Here is a 13303-nt window from a genome sequence, read left to right on the forward strand (position 1 = left end):
TGGCTCTATCACCTACCTGTGCTATGGCTGCAGACCTGCTGCTGGCAGCTGAAGAAAAGCACAAACTGGTTTCCAAAAAGCAAACATCAAAACAGTGAACATCTCCGTTGTGGCCAGGAACAGACTGGATTCTCCAAACCCAACCTGTGAGCACAATTACATACCTACAAAAGAAAAGCAGTGAGCAGCAATTAATCTGTGCTATAACACTTGTCAAATTACACTGAGTAAACTTTTGTTTCTTCTAAAGCTCAAGTGGGTTCTTATTTGTACTTGTAGCTCCTATTAGTCAGGATTGTAATTGCTGTTGTTCCTCAGCAATAGGAAAACACAAGCCATCCAGGACTGATTGTGGCAGCAATTCTTTTGCCCATTTGTCTAACACCACACTGGGCAAATGAATGCCCTCATGTCACAATGCATAATTCTACAGTATAATTAACATCATGCTCTGCAATTACCAAAATAGCTTCTGATACAGAAAGATATCAAGGAAACAAACAACTTTTGTCACCCACTATATGCTGCCTAGAATTAAGTGTTTAGAAGTTGCTGTAGTCTCACAGTTATGCATTATAATTTACACAAATCTTTCAGAGAAGATGACATTTTGCAGGCATCAAGACAGTATCTTTCCCGAGCAGCTTGCCAGTATTAACAAGGAGCTGTGAGTGAATTTGTAGGACTGTCTTGTCCTCCTTTCTGTTGTTCCCTTTCTGTCCTTCCCCTGTGCCTCAATTAAAATAACATTAAAATAAGAATTATCAATTAAAATAACAGTGTCCCAAAAGAAACACTAACGTCCTAAACAGGGTTAATAAACACACATACCTTTATACATATCTATGTTATACAGGGAATATTTGTGCTTATCACTGGATTTGCTTGAGTCTTTAATTGTCTTTCGGTGACTATTTAGTTTTGGTATACCTTTAGTCTATAAGGGACCTATTCTGACCTCCAGCATTGCCTGGAACTCTCACTTCTCTTCATTTATCCCCCAGAGCCATGCCACAGTGGGTCAAGAAAGCCCAAGCCTCGGGGGTGCATAAATGTTTTGTCTCTGCATATTAGTGAAGCCTTGAAGAGCTCTGAAAAGCTTTTCACTCGCTCTGCTGGATTGTTCCATTTTTGCTGGGAAGCCCCACACTGTTGAGAGTACTGTGGCCATAGTCAGTGAAATTCAGGAGCAACTTCTTTGCTGCAGCTTGGTTTTTCCACAGCAGGGCATACTGCTTTTAGTGGTGACTGTAGCAGGCAGTGGGAGGCTGGTAGTGCAAACAGATTTGTGGTTGTAATCAATTCTGAGAGGAAAGCAGGGAGAAACTCTCTGCAGGTGATAGTTTTGCTTCTCTTGAACCAGTTGATGGGTGCCGCGATTGAGAGACGGGAGACAGGCTTGATGCAAGCAAAGTTCTCCACTTTATTACATGTAACACTCATTTTTATAGAAAATCAGAAGATGCGTGTGTTAAATTGATTGGTTGCTATGCTTCAGAATTCTTATCAGTGCGCGCTAATTGGTAGCTACTTAACCTTTAGCAATGGGACTAATAGCAACTAAGCCGCTCCTATAAAAAACTCTAAATTCCTTGCTGTCTTCAGCCCTTTATCAAGCATGACTCACAGGTTAGCAATTCTTCATCATATCAGCAGTTCTCTCAGTGCTTTTCTCTTCCCTTTATCAGGCCTCCCAAGGTTTGTAGCCTACAAGTTCCAGTACATCCCCCTCTAACAACGGAGCAGTACAGGCCATTCTGTCTGAGTCCTTCAAGTCATACCCGACAGATGGGCTCATGTGTTATTGCTCTGAGGTGCACCCATGCATCTTTCCAGCTTCCCTGCAGTTTCCTGCATGTTATCGGCCACCTTCCATCCTCTTCAAGGCAACTCATTCCAGGGGCCGGCACTGCAGCTCTGTGTGCTGCCTCCTGTCCATCACCCCTCATCCACAGCCAGGGTTTTTGTGCCATCCCTGACTTCCTACACCAGCCTCTGCCCTCCCTTCTCATGCCAGTAGCTGTCTACCTCTCCCCTTCCCTGTCTAATCCTGCAAGGTCGCCCTTCTGGGCGTTAATATTGTGCTCATCACCAATGGAGCTGAGTGCTTAATGCAACTGCATCAATCCAATCTCCAATCTAATTAAAGTTGGTCTCTCATTTTCTTCCCCCTGACATCCTACCTGACAGTAAAGTTGCATGATTACTTACCAGTATGAAGGAACTGAGCAAAAGATGTGAGATTTCCATTTTGTCCTGCTAGCACATCATTCTTGGCCATTTTTCTTTCAAATATGAGTGGCTCTTTCATTAGCCAAGAGAGACTGGAAAGATCACCCCTTGTTCTCCTAATCTGACAGACATTCACAAATTGAGTAAAATAGACTTTTTTTTCTTTTTTAAATAGCTTTTTTTTTTTTAAAAGTAGATGTTTGACCATTTAATTTCTCCTCTTAGAAATTACTAACTTGCATTTATATTTCTCAGAGTTGAGTGGAACATCTTGGGTTTGGCTAAAGCATATCTCCTTGCAAAGCTTCCTGACTTGCTCTGTGGAACCATCTCTCCTTAGTCACATGTCATAATGAACAGGTGCCCCCACTGTTATAAAACTGGGCCTGATTTCTAATTGAATTTGTCTGGTTCCAACTTTCAGCCACTGGATCCTGTTGTTGTCTTTCTCTAAAAGCTGAGAGAAGTTATGACTACCCAGTATTTTCTACCTGTGAATGCACTTGTACACTGTAATCAAGTCACCTCTCAGTTTTCTTGTTGACAAGATAAACAGATGGAACCCTCCATCTCTCCATGAGAAGTACTTCTTCCTTGTAATTTTTGAGGTTCTCCCCTCTCTGATTTTTCATCAGCCTTTTCAGAATGAGGATTACCTACCATACCAATCCTGTATGCAAAATGTACAAATTGTCTTTCTCCTCCTGCTTACTTTATTCCCCTCATGCCTGCAGCATGGAGTCAAGGACATACTAGACTTTTTTTTTTTTTTTTTTTTTCTTCAGGAGTGCACAGGGAGCTCACTTCAGGTTGCCCTGAAGGCAGTGGGTGAGCAGGTCCCATCTGAGAACCTTGGCTGTGGTTTGGCACTTTGCAGCAACCCCAGGCTCCTCCAGCTCCAGTGCCAAGTATTGCTCACCCTGTGCTCCAGACCTACATTTTACCCTGCTGTTCCCATCTCACCCACGTCCTGCTGGGTGCAGCTCCAGCTCTGCTCTCAGACATGTCCCTCTAGTTTAAGAGCTGCTGAATTATATGTTAGCAAGTACTGAGAAGGAGGACAGAATGAGACACATGCGTGAGATATAGGGGCAAGAGCTAAATAAAAATAAATTCATGGGAACTCCTAAATTAGCCAGTTCTTAAACCACTTAACAAGTGCTTTTCTGACACGGTATATTACTAACTTTTCATCAGGTTTCACACAGTACAAAATTTAATCTCCCTGAAATCATCTAGGTGTGTTACATCTCCATGTTTACCTGTACAAGCTTGTACTCTGAAATGATGAAATAAGACTTCTTTGGCAAGTGTCAGAAAAATCACAACAATTGACACTCTGCGCCTACCATCAATTCTTGGAGTGCTGTCATCCCCTGTTGTCTCTGCCAGTATGTTTTTTCCACACTCCCAGTCACTACTAGGGTATATTTATCTTAGTTAAGTAACGTCAACATTTTATATACTAGCTCCGCATAAGTATCCTTCCAGTCTCCTGGAATTTCCCCAGTACCTTCAAAATCGAGATCAGTGAAAAAGAAGGATCCTCAGCCAACTCTTCTACCTCTCATTAGGTCTGGCTTCCTGTGATGTTAGGTTTCATTTAAATAAGAGGAGGGTTTTCCTTTTGCATATGTTTTGTGTTAATTCTTTTATTGTATTTACTTCTGACTGGCATCAGAGAAACTTCAGGTGATTGAGGGTCTATTTTTTCTTTGTTGCAAGGCTGTAGCAAAACCAGAATGTAGGAAGTAGCTAATGCTAAAATTACACCTTGTTTATATATTTAGTGAAAAATTACCCTGCAGAAAGCTTTGCTGACTGATAGGGGAGTGTGTGCACTCATTTCACAGACTGGACCAGAGCTGAAAACCCCAGTAAGGCTGCTTCCAGGCAGCTGCTAAGCAAGCCACAACGTGGTGCCGTCATAAAACTGACAGGGTGGCTTCACACCAGCTGTAGCTGCACTCTTAAATTAGCATTTGGTGGCTCTAAAAACGTAGTACTTTATAGTTGCTTGTCAAAATCCTCAACTGAATTAAAATATCACATTCTGTATATCTTACCTGATGTGTTAGGCCTTACTTATTTAGTGGCACAAGCTTTATTTTGATTCTGTTACTCTTGCTTCATCTTGTCATTCAGAAATTTCTAAAGGAAACAAAATTACACTGCCCCTATTTGTGACTGTGATAACTGCTATACATTAGGATTTTTCAGTCATCACCAGTGCTTCCTGAATCATTGGTTTCATGATGTGAGCCTCATGAAGAATCTGGCACCACCGTAATGCTGTTCTTTGCATTGAAGATAGGATGTCTGGTGTTAACCATTTAACAGAGAACAAGCTTATGGTGCCAAGGAGAAAGGGAGAGGTACAGGTACCAGGGATATCAAGTTCCTGCAAGTTTTGTAAATACTGACACTTGGGTAAAGGAGAAAGAATTAATTAATACCTCACCAGCAGATGGGGTGCTTGTGTGAGCTTCACAGTCACTTGTGCTGCCTGGCCTGCCCCTCTGCACCAGCCTGCATGCCCCAGCTAGCCAGTAAGCACGGGGTGTGAACCAGTGTGATGGCAGGCAGGGAGCACTGAAAGCAGAGGAGAATTTAGGGTATGCAGAGGAAACGGGGTGTGTGATGGGGTCATGTAGGGAGGAAAAAGCCAGAGATATTTTGGTGGGTGCATGAGGCCATGGGGTCTTCCTTAGTTCCAGCACTTGTGCAACAGTGTTTGTATTTACCTACATTTAGCAGCTGACCGATTGAAAATAATAAGCCAAACCATGAGGCGAAAGGTTGCCTCATCCTTACCAGTTCTCTGTGCTGTCCAAGATCCCACCTATTTTTTCTAATCAGAAAGTAGTGGCCTTCTATGGCTTGACTGAATCCCACTACAGCAGGTGAATGGCCTTTCCCTTCCCTTTTCCTGTCAGTCTACAAGAGTTGAATCAGTTTAATGTATGCTGCCACAGACAATTCATTTACATTTGTTCAAAACAAGAAGTCATAGTTTGTTGTGTAGACTAACTGCTAAAAACAAAAATTAAAAAATCCTATGTCAAGACACATTATATATTGAACTTATGGTTCTACACTTGATTCGCCGTTCAATAGCCAAAATACCAGACAACCAATCTCTGTGATGGGAATTGATTTTCATATGATGGGTTTTATGAAGTAGTAAATATTACGGTACTTGGCCAATTCAACGCAGCCACCCATGGCTTTCCATTTTGCTCTGCACAGACCATATACCATTCACAGCATACTATGCTGAGTTAAAAGATAGGGAAATGCCAACTAAATAAAAGCCATCTTTTGAGTGTGCTAGTGCTTACAGTCTTTGGTCTGGTCACAGTTTACATCACTGAGCTTTAAATGGAGATTATCTTGACGAAAGCCTTTTTAAGTCTGAGAGATTCCAATTTTGTATTGAAATACCAGATGTCACCTCGAGATTTAATATATTCTTTCATTCTAATCGACGGCAGACAAACTGTTTGATCTGACACTGCACACTGAAGTTATATTTTTTCCCATGCTGTGTGCTAAAGATCACTTTAAAAATCTGTCAGTAGATGCCTGACAGCTTTGTTTGTACTTGGTAATTAAGGGGCCTGATCTGATGTCCAAATGGCTCTGGAAAATGTTTCATTTTCTTTGCCAATTTTTTGCTTTATATTCTTATTACTCTTATTGTTTAAAATAGTCTTTTCTCTGTTCTGTAGGAAGGGAACTGGGTCCAACTATTGTCTTGGGGAGTGTGTGTTGAATGGAAGGGTTATTCACACTACCTATTTTAAGTAAATTTACCTCATTTGTCATATAAGGACTCTCCCCATAGGCAAGGTAGAGGTAAATGACTTGCCAGCAGCTGAGCTAGGCACTGAGTGTTTCATGTGTGAATATCCACCAAAGGAACACAAACTGGAAAAAGTAGAGCAATACTTCATTCGATCTGAATTGCCATGTTCCCAAGTCCTTGCTGCTATCAAAAGTAGGTCATTGTTACGAATTTGAAGTGGACTGTAGTGCTTTACATGCCCCAAGTTATGCTGTATTTATAGTTTTTTGTGGATGTACACACCTGCTGGGACTGTTGAGAGCTATGCCATGTATGGTAATTTGTAACAAGAGAGGATCTGCACCTCAGAATACCCTTCATGTGGAGAAGATATTGGTAGTGGATTGGGAAGGAATGCAGTGAAGGAACATTTCTAAACTGTGTTTCTTCTACAGAGGCGGTGAAAAGCAATGCTAAGAAACACAGAAAGTCATTTCAGGACAGTCTAACACTGTTTGGTGTAAGTGCAAGAAATCATTTCAACACGTAGTAAACTTCAAGCACTTTAAGCAAGTGCTTAAGGGACTCAAGGATCTTATTAAATGCTTTCCTGAATCAAGACTAAGATCTGATCACTTAAATAAAATTAAGAATTCTGTAAGCTTAGCCAGAATGCAAAACTGAAGTCAAGACCCAGTCTGATAAAAGATCCACAGCCCAGGCAGCCTTCCAGAGGGCAGGCACTCTCAGATCTCAGTGCAGTTAAGATATGCAAAATATTTCCTGGATGCACCAGGGCCATAGCTGAGTTAGCCAGCTCTGGGAAAGCCTGGGTTTATTTTTACAGCAGCTGTGGGGAGAATTACTTTATCTATAGAGCAGGTAAAGCCAAATGCAAATGTGTTTTTGTATCGTTTAGAGAATCTACAAGCTTGAACCAGAAAGGCAGTTACTGAGGTTGCTACAAACACAGCTTGGTGTGCTGAGTTCAGTGAAGTTACGTTTAGATAATCTCATAAGTAGCAGGGTAGCTACCTGCCACCATGCCATGAAAACATTGGAGGGGGGCATCATTTCTGGCTGAGCTTGTTTCTTTAGTCACAGAATACTGTTTTTCCATTAATTCTGATCTGTTCTACCTGACTGGAATATTTTGTTCCTTTCAATAGGTTTTTAATCCTTGAGCTTACTCATGTGCTTCAAAATACATGCTTAAGTGGTTTGCTTGGTCTATATTTGCTTTACTAGTAACTGCTGGATGCTGGTACTAATGCTATCACTGTAATAATTTTGATCTCATGACTAGAGGACGATCTTGAAATAGTGATACTGAATGTATATATGTTTGCTACTACTCCCTTGCCTTTTCTTTTCTGGGGAAAGTTATCTTTTTAGTATCTTACATTCCAGTTGAGTTCTTTTACTAAGATCTATCTATCTAGAGCTCTCTGTCTATCTGTTGTTCAAAATATATCAACATAACAACACCATAGCCAGTTATTTGTTTTGCCTACGAATATGCTTGAAGTAAAATTTCTATTTTAAATGTGATCCTTACTTAACAAAGCCAATCTCTTTCATCTTGCATTAGCTCAGATATTCCCATGTAAAATTTTCAACTCCCCCGCAACAGCCTATGAAGTCAGAAAAGGCAGTTTCAAAATCTTTGTTGGCCTGAAGCACTTGATTCCTGACTACTAGGCAGTTTGATAACTCATCTAATTCAAATATGAAAAAGGGTGAGTAAGCAATAAAACATTTCAAATCAATCCATCTGGCAGTAGGTAAAATAGCTATAATGAACAGCATGTTTACAGAGCACGTTTCCTACTCGGTCTAGTCATTTGCAGGATTCAGGCCACGGATGTCACAGGTTGTCTGAGAAGCATTAGATGCAAGGAGATGACTGCATGTGAAAGCTGAGTTTGAGGATAATTTATGATGATGGGTGGTTGCTGTTTATGCACACTTCATTAGCTAAGTCAGTCTGGCTAGTGCTCCTGGGACTTCTCTGCTTTCCCTACTGCTTGCTGATGGCCATTTGCTCTGAGTTCATAGGTGACTGAACACAAACATGTTTTTGGGTATATGATTTGCTTTATGATGATTAAGGAATGCATGAGACATCTGTTATGGATCTGTTAGGAGTTGCTATGTATGTCCTTTGGTACAGGAGCTCTGAAGAATACATCATAGTATTTCTGCAGGCAGAGGAAAGACACAATCTATTAAGTTTCTGTTTAAAATAGGGCAATTTTATTCTGACTTGAGATGCTCTAGGATCTAACAAGATCCTAAATTCACAGAATCACAGAATCATCTAGGTTGGAAAGGACCTTGAAGATCATCCAGTCCAACTGTTAACCTAACACTGACAGTTCCCAACTACACCATATCCCTCAGCGCTATGTCAACCCGACTCTTAAACACCTCCAGGGATGGGGACTCCACCACTGCCCTGGGCAGCCCATTCCAACGCCTAACAACCCGTTCTGTAAAGAAATGCTTCCTAATATCCAGTCTAAACCTTCCCTGGCGCAACTTGAAGCCATTACCTCTTGTCCTATCGCTTGTTACTTGGTTAAAGAGACTCATCCCCAGCTCTCTGCAACCTCCTTTCAGGTAGTTGTAGAGGGCGATGAGGTCTCCCCTCAGCCTCCTCTTCTCCAGACTAAACAACCCCAGTTCCCTCAGCCGCTCCTCGTACGACCTGTGCTCCAGACCCTTCACCAGCTTCGTTGCCCTTCTCTGGACACGCTCAAGTAATTCAATGTCCTTTTTGTAGTGAGGGGCCCAAAACTGAACACAGTCATCGAGGTGTGGCCTCACCAGTGCCGAGTACAGGGGTAAGATCACTTCCCTGTCCCTGCTGGCCACACTATTTCTGATACAAGCCAGGATGCCATTGGCGTTTTTGGCAACCTGGGCACACTGCTGGCTCATGTTCAGCCGGCTGTCAATCAACACCCCCAGGTCCCTCTCTGACTGGCAGCTCTCCAGCCACTCCTCCCCAAGCCTGTAGCGCTGCTGGGGGTTGTTGTGGCCCAAGTGCAGCACCCGGCATTTGGCCTTACTGAAGCTCCTACAGTTGGCCTTAGCCCATTGCTCCAGCCTGTCCAGATCTCTCTGCAGAGCCTCCCTACCCTCAAGCAGATCAACACTCCCACCCAACTTGGTGTCATCTGCAAACTTACTGAGGGTGCACTCGATCCCCTCCTCTAGATCATCAATAAAGATGTTAAACAGGAGTGGCCCCTGGGGGACACCACTCGTGACCGGCTGCCAACTGGATTTAACTCCGTTCACCACAACTCTTTGGGTCCGGCCATCCAGCCAGTTTTTTACCCAGCAAAGCGTGTGCCCATCCAAGCCACGAGCAGCCAGTTTCGCCAGGAGAATGCTGTGGGAAACGGTGTCAAAGGCCTTACTGAAGTCAAGGTAGACAACATCCACAGCCTTTCCCTCATCCAATAAGCGGGTTGCCCTGTCGTAGAAGGAGATCAGGTTTGTCAAGCAGGACCTGCCTTTCATAAACCCATGCTGACTGGGCCTGATCATCTGGTTGTCCCTCATATGTATAAAATTCACTCCCAACATGAGAAGCTTTGTATCTGCCTCAACCAATCCTATCAGCATAATGTCTTGGTATTATGAATCTTTGGATTGCCATTAGTGGGAACGTGTGTACATAAATAATAGCAGAATTTGGCTTTGTGTATGTAAACTTTTTAGACAAATCAGTAGGAGCAGCAAAATCAATCAAATAGCATCTGAAAAGCAAGAACATGAAGTGCTCTTTAATGATCCCAAACACGACAGCTAAATTCACAGTGAGTTAGAAGTTATACCACCATTGTGGTAGCATACTGTTTAGCAAGGACAAGCCAATCCTTTTGCTTTGTGAATGAGGAATAACACTAAATTTTTACAGTGATAATCAAACTCCTCGTGTAAATACATATGGAAGCATTCATACAGGCAGGAACAGGAACAGTTACTTGACCAACCTTCCAGATTTCTAGGAACAAAGGACACAGTAAATAAATATGTGTTTTGTAATTGTATCTCTTTTTTCTGAATGACAGCTTCCAGGAAATAGTGACAATGACAGTTCTGGAGATAGGATTCACTCTGGTTGCTTAATACGACTTGAAAAGTGCAAATAGCAAAAGAGCTGAGAATATTACAGTAAGATGCTATATTGCAAATGATAAAACAACCCCCTTAAGAAATTCAGATTACTGGTGCACCATTTGCCATTGTCATCAAGACACCTGTGCAGGTGAAGCCAGACAACCAGTATGCATCAGCAGGAACTGAGGCTGTGTGTCTACCACATGAGCATCTCAGTAGTAAAACTACTTTCAAGATGTGCTCCCACTTCCTTCCCAACTCTCCTGCACTCCACATGCTTTTTCCTTCAGTTATGCTGCAGGTATTAGAGCAGTTGAACAATTCAGCATAAGAGCTGAACTGACAAAACACTCCAAAAATAGGCAGAATGGTAGCAACATGTTATGCTGGTAATGGAAGTGCTTACATTGGAAATACTTGTCCTTGAAACCAATATTCACTATTCTGGTATAATTGTCTTATACCAAATAGCTTCCTTATTGTAGCCATATTTTTAAAATTAGGATAGCTGCAATAGCAAGTGCTCATACTAATTGAGTAACTGAGCTAATAAAACTGTAATCTGTAGAAAAGGCCTGAGAACCTTCTTCCATGCTTATTTTGAAATATCTCTCTTCTCCTTTCTAAGGTGTTATGATTCACACACTGCAGTACTGGGCATTTCCTCAGATCAATGTGGAATATGAGTGAGGCAGCAGCCCTGTTTGGTCCACTGCATGCTGAGCACTCCCGTCTTCAAAGTCCTCCTCGAGTCAGGTCTCTTAATATCCACTCACTCAAAGTTGGTGATATTCCAATATTTTGGGCTGAAGTCTGCTTGGGAAACTCTTCCACTTCTCTGGCTATTTATATTGTACGCATGAACAAAGCTGTGCATCTCTCTTGTGTTGTTCATCCTAGGATTTGCATTTCCCACAGTGACAGGAGATATTAATATCTCTGCAGAGTGGACTGAGCCTAGAACCTGCCCTCTCATTCAGAGTCAGCACCACATCTGACATCACCCTGACTCACATGAGAAACACTGAGGTCTTACCGTAACGTAGACCATCGCTATTTTCCTGCTTTAAATCTTACTATAGAATCACCTTCCGTTGATTTTAGAAAGTTTAGTTAAATAATGCTTATATTAGACCTGAATGTATGCTAATCTGAAATTCAATAATTCATGTCACTATAATTTCCTGTATACCTGTAAGAACCACAAAACTCAGGTTATTCTTCTACATTTGGTATGAAGAAAATAACTAGGATGATGCTCACATTTTATTTTGTATTTGTGCATATAGTATTATTTTATTTTTATCATGGGCCTTATGAGCAGACAGCTACTTCCTCTATGAACTATCTCATAGCTTTAAACTGACAGCTCCTGGAGGAGAGAGATAGCATATGACATGTGTACAGAATCCAAGATTGATAAGGGTATGCTTTCATTCATTATAATGTCTAAGAAGGAGTGAAGATTAGCAGTTCAATCACTCATTAATAAAGACTTACTGTATTCCCATTCATGAAAGTGTTAGTCAAATTCTAAAACATTTTTAAAAGGATATTATTATTATAATTATTAAAGTTTGATTTAGTACTTTCCCCTCATATGACAGTGTAGAAAAATGTCTATCAATAAACAGAATTTTAATTAGTCTGAAAACTACCCCAAAATTACTGATCTTTTTCCCTTCTTTTTTTTTTAATTTTGGGAAATATCTTTTCTGCTTACAGACTGACAAGAGGGAGGACTTAAATCTATGCTTGCTGTAGTTTAACAGGTTGCTAAACCTCAGCGGGGCCAAAGAACTGATACACCATTCCAGACAAGAGAGGATCAAACTAGGTTATGTTACTTTTAATTTGCTGTGGACAGAGGTCTGTGACTCATGTCAACTGAATTAGGACATTAGTGTCAGAGACTAATTACAGAGCCCACTGTGAAGGACTTGGCAGGGCAGGGTGGGAGCCTTGTCTCCCAGAGCAGCTCTGTCCACAGCCCCTTTTCCTGGAGGAGCTGGTGCTCGATGATGGGCTGGTCCGTGCTCCTGTGGAGCAGCATACACACTGGTCACTGAGGGAAGACAATGCTGACCTTGGCTTCCACAGGCTACCAGGCTGTAGCTTGTGTGAGAGCAGCCTGGACAACGCTGTGGTGGGATGAGCCACAGAGATGCTGTCTCGGGGTACGTGGTGCCAGCTCATGGGAAAGAAAGTCACCTCACAAACCCAGTCTTGATATGCATGCAGGGTAAATGAGGCAATCCACAATCATGCTAAGTCTTGTCCTCTGTTACAGCTATTCTTCTTCCAAATTCTTTGAGGACCTCTTCAAGCTTTTTCCCCCAGAGCAAGATTTAGTAAGATCTGAGCAGTTTCACACCCATTTCTTTCCTTGATTCCACTGCCAAATGGGATTGATTTGTCAGTTTGTCTTATTGTCTGTTCATGTTCTACAATAAGATGGCAATCTCCCATCCCTAAGAAGCTTATAGGTTTTTTTGGCAGTGAATGAGCCGTATTTTTCCACAGTTTGGCTGTGAAAATGATTGTTCTCTGTCTTGTGTTGACTGATTAGGTGAAGTGCAGATATAGACAATCTCTTTATTTTAAAAAAAGCCCCTCCTCTTGTTTCAGCTGATTGGGTGGAGAGAAGGTTTTGTTCCCATAGCAACATTTTGCACTCGAGCCTGGAGAAATGAGGCAGGCTGGAGGCATTTCAAACATGTTGCATTTAAAGAGCGGATTGTGCTTTACAATGCGTTTTCATTTTTGGGTCTGACAGAATTATTTAGTAAACACCAGAGAAACAAATAGAAAAATCTTTATATCCCCATACATGAAACTTGAGCCTGGTGATACTAGGTATGTCACAGAGCATTACTTGAACTGCTCTTGTAAAATGTGCACAGCGAAGCAACCTGACTGTGTTACTATCAGTTGCCTGAACAGACACCACAACTTAAAGTAAAAATCACTCCAAAGCTCAGATGCCGCTTTTGTAAGAGCCCTTCTCCTACCTTCAGCAGAGACAACAACACTGAGCGATGTGTTTGGAGGGAACTGGCTAGTAGGCTGAGGAAGAGTAAATTTATGCAGGAGGTTGTATCCCAGAGACATGGGGCAGCAGTAGGGGAGGAGCTGTTGAATTCTTGCAGA

Source organism: Strix aluco, chromosome 5 (genome assembly GCF_031877795.1).
Source record: "Strix aluco isolate bStrAlu1 chromosome 5, bStrAlu1.hap1, whole genome shotgun sequence".
NCBI lineage: Eukaryota > Metazoa > Chordata > Aves > Strigiformes > Strigidae > Strix > Strix aluco.